Genomic DNA, 13232 nt, shown 5'->3' with positions numbered 1-13232 from the left:
GAGGCAAACTCTGGATAGGATTCCAGAGAAACACAACTGGCTGACCCACACACAAATGCAAATTCATACCTATGTATAAATAGTCTCCCTTTATAATATCTTTCACCATTTCCTAGGCTATTTAAATGAAAGCATTAAACGGACTAAATGAAAACATTCTCTTCCTTGCGCTTCTCAGATAACATCCCATATAATCAGAAGAATAGCTCATGGAAGAACTTATCAGCTACTCCTTGAAATGTCTTTGTTAGGAAAGAGAAATTTAATCCCTTCATAATTAACATTTTATTTGGGTCAATGAATTTAGGCAGTTTTCTTTTCCCTTTCTCCTGTAAATGATGCTATATGCCATGGTGTTTCTTCACAGTAACGCTTTATAGAGAAATAAAGTAATTATATCCACTCACTTTCAGATAATCTAGTTCAAACACAGAATGTCTGTTACTAATTTTGCAATATATTTAATCTCTGCAGTTGATGGAAGTAGTGGGATTAATATTGATTTCAAACTTCTTACACAGCTTGTTTCAGGAAAACATCACAAAAACACGCAAATTAACCATTTCCTTCTAAATTTTCAATTTTTTTTTTTCAGCAAGTTCACTATTCAAGTTCCACTGATATCACTGGGACTTCACTGGGAGAATTAGCCATTGCTGGCATTATCCATTTTCCTGCAATAGCAGCATCAACACTTGTGGAAAAATGTGAGCGACTAAATGAGACATCACTGAAGAAGAGAAAGCTGTGCTGCTGCTGTGCAGTATACAACCCCAAAAAGTTGTTCTAGCAGAATTTGAAGCATTACAGGGCTCAAGGTAGTAGACTTAATTAATCTTTATAAAAACCTAATATTTGTAAAGTATGGAAGAATAACTTATCCCTATGAGAGAGAACAATTTACAAGATTGATAGAATAAAAGTATTTCATTCAAACAGATATATTGAGAGTTACAGGGGATTAAGAGAGTGGGTCTCAGGTCTGCAGAAGGGCAGAAATTGATATGGGGGAATACCAGAGGAAAGGATGAACAGATGAGACCTAAATATTACATAATTATTATTAAAAAAATATAAATCCAGAAAGCCCAATAATAGAATAATCAACAGGGAACAAAGCAATTGTCTGAAGTGAATTATTCTGTCCACAAATCATGACAGCTCCCCTTGAATTAAGTAGATTTACAACACAGAAGTAACAAAAAAAAAAAAAATCTGGAAAGTAAAACAATCACACAAGCACAAAATAAGCCACAGGTTTACTAGAAACACAAAAGACTTCTGACAATCTTTTAAATAGCTCCAAGGAGAGCTTCAGTCTTCTGAAATTGAATTCTTAAGAGTGAAAATGAAAACAATCAACCCTGAAACTTTAGGAAATGGTTTTGAACAAGGCAGTTTCTAGATTTAGTAGAAGTTTTTCCCTGCCTCAGTTTATGACAAGAAGATTACTTTTTAAGTAAAAGATGAATCAACACTTAGATACGCTTTGGAGACCATTTAAGTTAGTAACTGAGATGAAAGTTTCATGTATAGCCATACATTAAAGGACTAAATATGTGAAAAGTAAATTCCACCCTAAATATATTGGCTATATAGAATTCTACTTTTAGTCATTTTGCAAAAGCATCTCATAGTTGCTATGTCATTAAAAACAGGAATAAAATACAAGATCTTAATTTTTAATGGAAAATATTTAAGCATTTGATCAGTTGCTGAGGGAAAAAAACAAACAACAGATAAGTTTGCTGAAAAGATTTTAAGACCTTCCCAATGGGGCATGTGTGTGGAAGAAATTTAGGTTAATGACTTTTCATAAGACTAAAATTTGTGAGTACAACTTCACGATGTGTCCAAAGCGTACTTCTACGGTAATTAATTTTTTCATCTAATAGCGTCTGCCACAGTCCCTGTTTGAATACTTGAGAGGCACAAAATCTTCAGCTATGTGGAGAATAACTACCTCCAGTTCTAGTAATTCTTGGATTTCAAACAACCAACTTCTGTCTTCTTCCCCTTAAAAGAAGGCTGCTTAAAAGAACAGGTAAATACAGAGAACAAATTATTATGCATCTGAAAGGTATATTCTGTTTATATGTACACTATCAAACAGCTTTTTATTTCTGTTCTCTCCCACATCTCAATTCCATTATCAAACATATTGCATGCATGTTAGTTCACTCTTAGCTTCTGTCCAAGAGAACTCACTCTTCCCCCTGCCCCACCCCCAAGACAAAATCTAGGTGAGGTATGGAGCATAGTTTAACTGAGAGACCCAGCCACCACTAAGATTTAGTTCCTACAACATCTACACAGCTATTGTTCCAGCAGGTTTTACACACCCAGACTCTCTGTTTAGGGCATATGTGGAACCTAGAGGAGATTGACACACTGGACTGATAATTATTTATAATTGTTTCCACTCACAAACTCTTTTTGAGAAAGTAAGGTGGAAATTTGATCGGAAAGACTGTTTTGAATTTTTGGCTGTTAGAATTTTAGATGCTATTCTTAATAAGCACGCTAGTACTAACAGTGTGAGATAAAATAATATCCTGATTGCTATTACTTGTTTCACACGTCATTTAATACATATATTCCAAAAAGCCAAATTATATTACATCTGAAACAAAAACAGTTAGTGTAGGAAGAATAAGCCTAATTATTTACCTAGCAGGGAAGTATGAAAACAAGATTTGCAGTATAGAAGTGGAATAAAGGATCAGAAAGGGCTACCTTCCCTCCCACCCCCACCCCTGAAGGGCTACCTTTCCCCCCAACCCCAAACTGACAAACAATAACATTAATTTATGTTCTTTATGACCTCAGAAACGTAATTGTTTCAAGTACAACATTAAGGAGTTAAGCCCATTAGTATAAATATACAGGTGAACCTCAACTGTCTACTATTTCTAAACCAGACAGAAATTCATTAAAAAATGCATTTTCTGGAAGAAGGATTTGGCACAGTATGAACCTATATTTCCCCTGGGTTCCCAACATCAAAAATACAATATTTTTCTGTGTGGTTTCAAGGATGAGCTCTGTTCAGCTTGAGGGTAGCCTCTACTTTACACTGAAGGAGAAAAAGATTTATCCCATTTCTGCTCCATCATGCTCTCCACTAGCAAAACCATAGAGTTGATTATCCCTCAGTATCATTTTCTCCTTTGAAACAGAAAAAGAACACAACAAAAAGGAGATGACTCTGATATATTAATCAAAGGAAGGGGGGAAATTGGTATTTAGGGAGAAGAAAACAACTACAAATACAACCAACAGAGCTATAACGAGCTAGACATTAAAAAAGTAATTGAAAGATCAACAGATAGACATTACCGTAATATAAATATACATTTATATAGTGGACTTTCACACACACACAGAGTCTGACAATTCATCTATACTGATGGCAAGAATATTTTTTTCCCCTCTGCCAGTATAATCCAGATTGGCAGTGTTAAGTAACATCAGCAAATAATAGCTGCATAAAAGTTGGCATCCTTACACTTTGGAATGCAACACGTGTAATCTAGGGAACCATATTTAAAAACATAAAACCAACAGAGGGCAAACCCACCTGGACATCATTTAACATGTTTCTTTGCCTCACTCCCTGCCAAATTAGAATTTTTTTGTTTGAGGAAAGTATCCGTTTATTCATCCTTTATTTGGATTGAATATTTTTTCCCCAAAATATAACTTGTGTAAAAGGTATGAATAAGTCAGTTTCCAAAAATTCAAGATCATGCCGTTTTCCTGTATGAAACCCAAATATTTCTATTTGGAAATGACAGCAAGGTACCCTGTGAAAGTTCCAGTTTGCATGCCTTACATTACATGACCAAATCTATTCAACTACTTTCAGGTCTGCTGATGCATAAAAGGCTGAAGTAGGGCATCGTATTTGTACAGGTACTCTTACAAGAGTGCCCAGACAGACTGATGGACCAGAAAGGTATTTTCTTCCTTTACAGAAGAGTTTTATGCTGGATATAGAATGGTATCAAATAGCTCTTCATGGAAATACTGCTCATAGCTTACCCTTAAAAAAAAAAAAGCAAACTTAATGAGTAGATCAAATTTCCTCTACTGACATTCATGGGCACCATGAACTCCAGCTGGCACAGTACTGGGTTCATTTGTAGGTTGAAACAATTTTCAAAACATGCACTTTTTAACAGACCATTGTATCCAGACTGGTTATTTAGACTTGATTGTCATATCTGAGGTTTCTGAAGAACAACTGTACCAGCAGATGTGTGAAGCGTTCCCAGCCAGTCTCTCTCTCTAGTGATAAAAAAATTAGTTTTTCTGGCATTATATCTGGAGATTATAAGTTTTTCCTGCATGAGAGCATTACAGAAACCTATTTATCTATGCCCCTGTGGGGAAAACCAGCCAGCCACAAATGGTAGTTTAAAGAATTACATAACAGTACTTGCTATAGGCTATTTAATATCTGTAAAACCCACAATGAAGTCTTCTGACTTTCAAACTGCCTTTATTTAAAGACAGAGATTTTTACACCTTTGGAAACTACTGCGTTATTCAGCAATATAAAACACACCACTTCTGCAAGCACTGGGTAGCTTTGTTCTCTTTCTCTAAGACTTTGTGGCTTGCTGAATTAATGAAGAACCACCACCAGAAGCAATTAAAAAAAATCCCAAACCAAACCCCATTTTTTTGCCTTTTCAACATTAAATGAATTACATGTAAACATATACCCAAGATTCATGCAGAGAAATGTCATCAAGAGATTTTTGTATAAATACCAATTAGGGCTCCACTGTGTGGATTTTATAAAAATGAGCCACTGAAAGTATTTGTCTGTTAGGGCCTGGAATGACCATATTAGCATCACTCTAGATTTTCTCCTTAGAAATATTTCTTTTTGACCCTTTCTTTACACAATGTTACCTAGAAGTCAGAAGCAAGTTAGAGAAGTAGAAATGCTGTTTCCTACTTAAGCAAAGATCATCTATATTGATATATGAAACATTCAATTCTTGTTTATGCTGTACCTAACTGCAGAACCATGCATAAAACTTTATTTTAAATACTGAATATAATACAGTCAGGAGTGGTAGAAAATTTCAAATCTGTTTTAGACTTTAATTACATTTCCTTCTAACATCAAGTTGAATCCTAAACTAGCTGGACATTGAGTTGTAATATCATGAGGAACTTTCCCATTTTTAATTCATTTACCAATATGCCAAAGACATAATCTCTACAATTAAGTCTTCTAGCTGAACACTATTTCTATTTAAAGAGAGTCATACCCACATTGAGAGCCTGCCTGCCTAAATGAATGGGGGCTTGGGAATATGAGCCTCCGCCTAGAGCCATTCACGTCCACGTCAGGAGCAGGCTCCTGTTTCAAGCACAGAGGCCTCTCAGCAATCTTGCTGGATCATAAGACATCTGCAGATTTCTGGAAATGTTTAATACTTACATTGTCAACTGCAAAAGTTACCTGCATTACACTAAACAGCACTTTGCAAGGAAGCTATAGGAACGTGGCAGTTTGCTTCTCCTTCAGATTTTTTTTTTTTAAATGGCAAGCAGTTAGAATTAAAAGTTGTTGCCTTCAGCATTAAAAGCACTGTACTGCCAACATTCCCACCATCTCAACAGCATTTAGTCTTTAGTTTTTCTCCTCCGAGAGCCAATATGTGGGGGGCAGACACCTTCCTTCACCTTCCTCTTCTTCTCCAGACTAATTACAATAGCTCTTGAGAACATTGAATATCCTTGGGATGTTCAGACAGAATGTTTCTATTGCTAGGTCGCCTGAATGTGGTTCGGGTCTTGTTTAAGGTTAAACAATTATTTAAGAATACCACCCTGAGATCAACCTCGGCAACATGCACTGCAGCTGAACCAGAGAACCAGCCCATACCGGTATCAGTCACCCGTATACACAAGAAGAAATGGACATGAAAGTCAAGTCGTTTAGTAAAGGATGATGAAACAGGGCCATCACAAGAACAGGCAGAAGAGACAGAAGCAGAGAAACCACCCAGTCCCTATCCCTGAGTGAGCTGTGAGATACGTGAAAAGATTTCAGTCCTTGGTTAGGTGAGCAACTTGTCACTTGGCTGCTCCAATGCTGGGATAACAGGGCCAGTAGCCTGGAATTAGAGGGCAGGGAAGCCAAGCAGCTGAGATCCCTGTCCAGGGAAGGGGTCATTGATAAGATGATTGGAAAAGGGACATAGGCCCTCAGCGTCTGGAGGCAACTCTTGTCAGGCAGAAGGGAAAGGTATCCCTTCAAAGAAGATGTTATAAGTCACCCAGGCAAGTGGACCACCATGGAGAGCGGCATCCAGTACCTGAGGAAATTAGTCATGTGGGAGATGGTTTATTATGACCAGGACTATGTGCAGTTACTCACAGATCCAGGATCCAGATGCAGTAAGTATAGCATATAGTACAGTGCTAGTATAGTATAAGTGCTACTAGAAGTGGAAAACATTGAATTGTATGATTACTGACCTCATTCATCATTATGAGAAGAGAGCCCTTATACCTTATCCTTCTTACCAAGTCATTAGGGATATGCTGGCTAAGACTTACATCATTCTCTTCAATTAGTATGAATCATTTCATTAACTGTGTGTGTGCTGATGACATAAAACTGGGAGGAGTGGCTGATATGCCAGAAGGTCATGCTACCATCTAGAGGGACCTGGACAGGCTAGAGAGATAGGCTGACAGGAACCACATGAATTTCAACAAAGGGAAGTGTGGAGTCCTGCACCTGGGGAAGAACCACCCCATGCACCAGTATATGCTAGGGGCTGCCAGCTGGAAAGCAGCCTGGCAGAGAGAAGGACCTGGGGGTCCAGTTGGACTCCCAAAGTGAATATGGGCCAGTAATATGCCCCTGCAGCAAAGAAGGCTGTTGGTGTCATGGGCTGCATGAATAGGAGTCTTGCCAGCAGGTCAAGGGAGGTGATCCTTCCTCTCTACTCATCACCGGTGAGGCTGCACTTGGAGGGTTGTGTCAAGTTCTGGGCTCCTCAGCACAGGAGGGACATGGACATACTGGAGAGAGTCCAGGAAACAGCCACTAAGATGATGAAGGGACTGGAGCATCTCACCTATGAGGAAAGGCTGAGAGCGATGGGACTCTTTAGCCTGGAGAAGGCTCAGCAGGGATCTTAATGTACGTAAATACCTGAACAGAGGATGCAAAGAGGACTGAGCCAGGCTCCTTTCAGTGGTGCCCAGTGGCTGGACCAGAGGCAATGGGCATAAACTGAAACACAGGAGGTTCCCTCTGAACACCAGGAAACACTTTGTTACTGTGAGGGTGACCGAGCACTGGCACAGGTTGCCCAGACAGGTTGTGAGGTCTTCCTCCTTGGAGTATTGAAAAGCCATCTGGACATGATCCTGGGCAACCAGGTCTAGGTGTCCCTGCTTGAGTAGGAGGGGCTTGGACCTCCGGAGTTCCCTTCCAACCTCAACCACTCTGTGATTCTGCAATTTCATTTGGAGATACAAGATCAATGAATTCTTCTGTCTAGCTTTTGAGGGCAAATATGCTACTCTAAAGGGATTGAGTACTACGGATGCTTATTAATTGCAAATGATTAGAAACTATCAGCTTATTAAAAAGCCTCACCAGTCAATAAATTAGCTTATCAGCATTAACATATTTGTTTCTGCTCCAAATAGCTATCAACTTTCACTAGATAATACCCTGAACTTTCCCCACCATTATAATATAAAAAAATATAATTAGTAATAATATCACTCATTAGGCTCTCCATAACCTTCAGCTGCATATGGCAATAGATTCTTAATTTTATATTTTCTTGAGTTTCTTTAGTGTAAAAGTAGACAGCTAAACTACACGGAGGCATCTTAATTTGGTCATATTTGACTGTTGCATTTGTTCTTTTAATATTTTTTAACAGAATCAAGTTTTAAAGTAGGCAAGCAAGAATATTTATCAACTACAGACTTAGGTTTTAGTCTCACAAGTGTTTTTTCACCCAACCCTTATTTTTACCTATTAACAACTTCACTATATGCTTATCTGACCCCAGGCATGCTGGCTTTCAGCTATATGTATGAGCTCAAGTCTATTTTGTCCTTTAGCTTAGCCCAGAACCTGACTTCAGATACAACAGAGATGTGGTGAATGCCCCAGCACTGTTCTAACAACCCTTTCCAAAGACAAGACATTTTCTCACAGTTGACTCAGCCGCATAGGAACAAATCCCAGAGCAGCGCAGCACAAAGCAGCAGGGCTTTGCTCCCATGGGCGCAGTCATACATTGGTTTGGGAACAGCAACACACAGAAGACCTTGCTGTGGGAATACTTATACTCAGGTTAGGCTAACTGGAACACTCTGATCCCAGTACTAATTAGCTCAGATGAGTCTACAATGGAGATATTCCCTATATAGATGCTCACACCATCAGTGCCTTCCCATGCACTTTTTACAATTCCTCTCTGGGACTAATGGGTATTGAATGGCTGATGGTCACAAAACTAATTCTGATTGCTGAGAATGAAGCATTATGGAATATAAATACATTAGGGAATAGAGTTTGAATGGAAAAAAAAATGACAATAAAAATATTAGCTTTTCACCTCTGGCTACCAAGAAGGACAGAATACATGAGCAAAGGAAGATGAAAATTCACTATAAAGAATGGAGGGGCCAGGAAGTCCTGAAAGGGTCAACATTGGCAGTACATAAAAAATGCTTTTCTGTCCTAAGATATGACGAGAATATTCTAGTGAAGCTGCTACTAGAAAATATGTGTTACCTATGTAGCCTTTTAGGGTTGAAACCCTCTTGCTGTTCTTTGAGCCATATTAGATGATTTAAAGTGCAAAACTAAAGCACTACAGTTACCAATTGAGTCTCGCATCAGTTTGCCTCTTCCCCTTTGAAAGAAAGTGAAACTAGCTTAGTAGTACAATCCATGGGAGACATTATGGACACTGCTATTCCTTGAGAGGCATCCTACTTTGCTCTATAGTTCTGCTCTCCATCCATCACATCAACTGGAGAGATATGGCTCCTGGCATTTGTCTACAGAATATTGTCATACCCATATGGCAGTCAGCTGCAAGCACAATCTCCTTTCATCATCTAATTTCTATGTAAGCCAAAACTGTACAGGCTCTCTGCTCAACAAGAAATGAATTCAGTCACAGGGCTTAGACCCTTCAACCAGAAGTCTCACGTGTGCTGAACAAACGAGGCCTCCACAATCTCACTCTGCAGAAAAGCAGTTGTTGTGGAAAATGAACTTGTTTATGCTGGCCAAGCATATATAGTTTCCATTATATATATATAAAAAAAATCTGGCACTGACACCAGTTATTGTGTTGGTAGGTTGCACTTAGCTTTCCTTTATCTTAGAATTTCTCATTCTGATAAAAACATGCAATTCTCTCCCTTTCATTTCAAACACTAGTATGATGCTGTGTTTTCCATTCACATCTTGCTTGTAGGTCCCTTGTCAATTTTTTTTTTTCAGGCATGTCATTCAGTTTTCAGTGCTGTTTGCTTTCTGCTTGCTTACTCCTCTACTATGTACTGTTCCTGCTGACTTTGTAGCTTTAGAGGTACTATGGCAGTATAATTTGCAATTACAAGATAAGGTTTGTGTCTTTTCTGAGGCCTTGTTTCTATGAACCTCATGTCACCACTCTAGCACTCCTTAGTCTCATGTTTCTGTTTTCCTTAAGACTAGATTTTTTTCTTTACTGTTTCCTTGGATGAGTCTGATTTATTACTGCAATCTAACAGTTCTGTGCCAGCATCTCCCTATTTTTATATTGATCTTTTCAATGAAGTCACATAACGAAGGATTTTATTTTGAAAAGATAGGAATAGAAGACAGTGGTTCAATCTTGTTAAAAAAGATGAAACATTCTGCTTGAAAGTGTTTGCCTTCATTCTTTTTATTTGTTTGTTTGCAATGAATTTGTTCAAATGAATACTGTTTTCTTTTTTACTTTTAATTTTCTTTCTTCCATTTTGGAAGATGGAATTTCATGTAACACAGCTTAAGTCCTAAAATGCACATAAAGTAACACTAATTCTCTTCAGACTGGTATCCTTTGGCAAAACAGACACTAATTTTAGGTGATGGTACTCACATGAACATCTGCTGTTGAACTCTTGATACTATTATTCTCAACACCATATAACATTCCTATGAGAAGCTGAGAAAAGTATAATAAGTATAATTCATTAGTGAAAACTTTGAGATGGCAAGTATAACTAATGTCTCTGTAGTTTTATTCCAGTTAGAGTTGTCTACAGAGTACAAAAAAGACCCATAGGGCTACTGGGACTTTTATCAGATAGAAATACACAATTCCTTTTCATTTGTCTTAAACAGAGACTGCACTAAAGTTTTTAGTTTGAATGCGACAAACTCACAGCAATTGCACAATGTCCTGTCAGTCAATAAAATGTTAGTTTACCCAGTGAAGGTGTTATGAGAAAGAGGACAAAATTACAGATAAGACTCTACGGCAACCTGAAAAGCCTATTTAGACTTCACAAATTAGGACTCAACTACAACAGCACATAAAGGAGATTACTTGGTCAATGCCAGAAAAGTTCTGCAGGATAACTCAGCAGATGGCATTATTCTCACAGAAATTAAATTGAATCGCTATGAAGGTGTCAGGAAACTCAAAATTGTTGGAGGTGTGATCCTTCAGATTATGTAAGCAACCAACAACCTGCTCCAAGATAAACCTTGCTGACTTTTTTAGTCTCACTGATCTAAATAGGACTGTTTGATGCAGTTATTTCAGTGCAGTATCAGGTTGAGTAGAAGACCTACATTTCCAATCACCAGTACAGTTCTACCATTTTATCTAAGAGAAACATGTTAACCATGAAGTGAAAAATGTTTTGAAAAAGAAATACTTACTTTTTGCACACATTTAGGTCCTACATGGTAATGCTCTTATAATTTAAATGTATGCTGTATATATCATATTCACAGTTCCATCCAAACCCAAGAATAATATTACAAGGTAATACCAAAGTAACATAGTCAGATGGATGGATGGATTCTGACCAAAACTGAAGAATCTTTATTCCTCACAGACATATCAACTTCCAAAGGTTACAGTCCGCTAAAATAGTTCATACTTTTTAAAGGACGAGTTGATAACTGACAATATGTTTGATGCAATCTATGTAGACATTTACAGAAATTTTGAAAAATATATGTCTTAACATACTATGGAGTGAGATGCTGCAGTGAGCTAATATATTTCAGTTGAAGTAGTAGAAATTTAAACAAAGCAACCATGAAGATGTTAATACAAAACTCAGATCCAGGCTTAGATTCCTTCTGTGCTAATTTACTACTTCAAACTAATTATTGTATCTTTAAGTATATTCTGTACCTCCTATTATAGCATCAATACTGAAAGAAAAAAAACCAACAAAACAGTTGTTTATTTCAAAGACATGAACACCTGCTTTAAAATTAGTCTCACAAGTCTCACTCATCTAGAATAGCATTGCCTTCAATTAGTGCATATATTCAAGGGTGAGTCATTTTAAGAGTTATTAGAAGCACTTCAGTAGCTAATACAGAAATGAGACTAATTCTCCATTTTGAAGGACAGATTTTACTTCCATAGCACCCAGGTGCAGAAACAGATTGCCGTTTGATGAAGACAGTTAAACTAGTTAGAAATAAGAACACATCCTGAATACAGGAAAAGCACTGCCATGGTTTCACACCACAATACTGAGCCTTTGGAAAGATTATGTGGTCATTCTGAGCCTACTGAAAGACAGGGAGCTGCATGTTGCCACTGAAGAATGGGACCACTGTACCAAACAAACATGTATTATTGTTCTAATTTAATGGAGAAGTGAATTGAATAAAAGCCTCCTTAGCACATTGCACTGTTTTAAAGATTGTTCTAGCTCCTTCTGGTTCCTGAATATTATTAGTTGGTCATATCACAGAACCTGATCTAGATAGACCTTGACCAAATTAATGGAGGCTACTACCACTATTACTAATGGCAACAGAAACTCCTTAGGTAAAGTTCTGCATTAGTGAAGTTAATGGCAGTTTTGTCACTTTATTCAACTGGACCAGGATTTCAGTTAGAATTTAAGCCAAAAGTAAGAGGTCTTACTCCAAGCACAGTGATTACAATGAATATCCCTGGTATGTACTTGATATCAGAGCATCGGTGAAGCCATTCTTCAAATTTCAAATTTTCAATGACTGCTAAAGAATTTTCTCCCAAATATTTTAGGGGTTCAGGGATTTATTTTTTTTTTAATGGGATATGACAATTTCTGATGGAAGAAAAAAAAAAACCACAAAACCACTCATTTTTTTTTGCATCTCTAATTTTTCCCTTCCTTCAACTATCACTACATGCATCCAGCTGGGCATGCCTCGAGCTGGGAAATGTGCTCAGGTAGGTGTGCAAGTGAGGCAGGGAAAACAAGTATGTTGAACATTCTGATTTACTGCAGAACTCTTATATATGTTTTCAGGAAAGAATTGAAAGAATAGAAGAGAGAAAAGGCAGATACAGACTTAACTGCCCTGTTTATCAAAGAGCAAGCACTGCTTAGAGCCTGTACAAATAAATGCAAAAGGAAAATACCACTACCACTAAGGGGACAGTAACTTGTTTTTCACTTGTCTGTAAAGCCGGACTGGGAAGGAACTCCTCAATACAAAAGGGAATTTAGAAATTTCAGACCTGGAATAGGAAATATTGCCTGATACTTCCCAGAGGGCAACACAGTTTCTTCTACCTGACCTCAATTCAGCTGGCTATGAGATTTGCAAGGGGTAAGCATTTCAAATCTGCAAACACATCTCCACATTGTCCTCCTGCTGATTACTTCTCTAAGGGAAAAATGTGACCACTGTTAGGGTAAGCATTAAAGCCAATGTTAATAGTTTAATTTCAGTACTGTTCAGAATCCAGAGGCAGTTACAGATTTGAGTGTTATCACCAACCAAGCAGTTCTATTAACCTTTATACCCAGACTTTTGCATAAAGTAATACTAACACAGCAGAGGGGACAATAAGAGAAGTGAAATCTGTAGAACACTAACACTAAAGGCATATTCAGAAAAAAAAAATCTTATGACTTAACTCAAGTAAATTTCACCAAGAAAAATGCATTTTAGCATCATATCCACTTTGTTTCACTTTCCTGTGTTTGTGGATTATACTTTG

Source organism: Grus americana, chromosome 2 (assembly GCF_028858705.1).
Source record: "Grus americana isolate bGruAme1 chromosome 2, bGruAme1.mat, whole genome shotgun sequence".
NCBI lineage: Eukaryota > Metazoa > Chordata > Aves > Gruiformes > Gruidae > Grus > Grus americana.
This window is presented reverse-complemented; position numbering follows the sequence as displayed.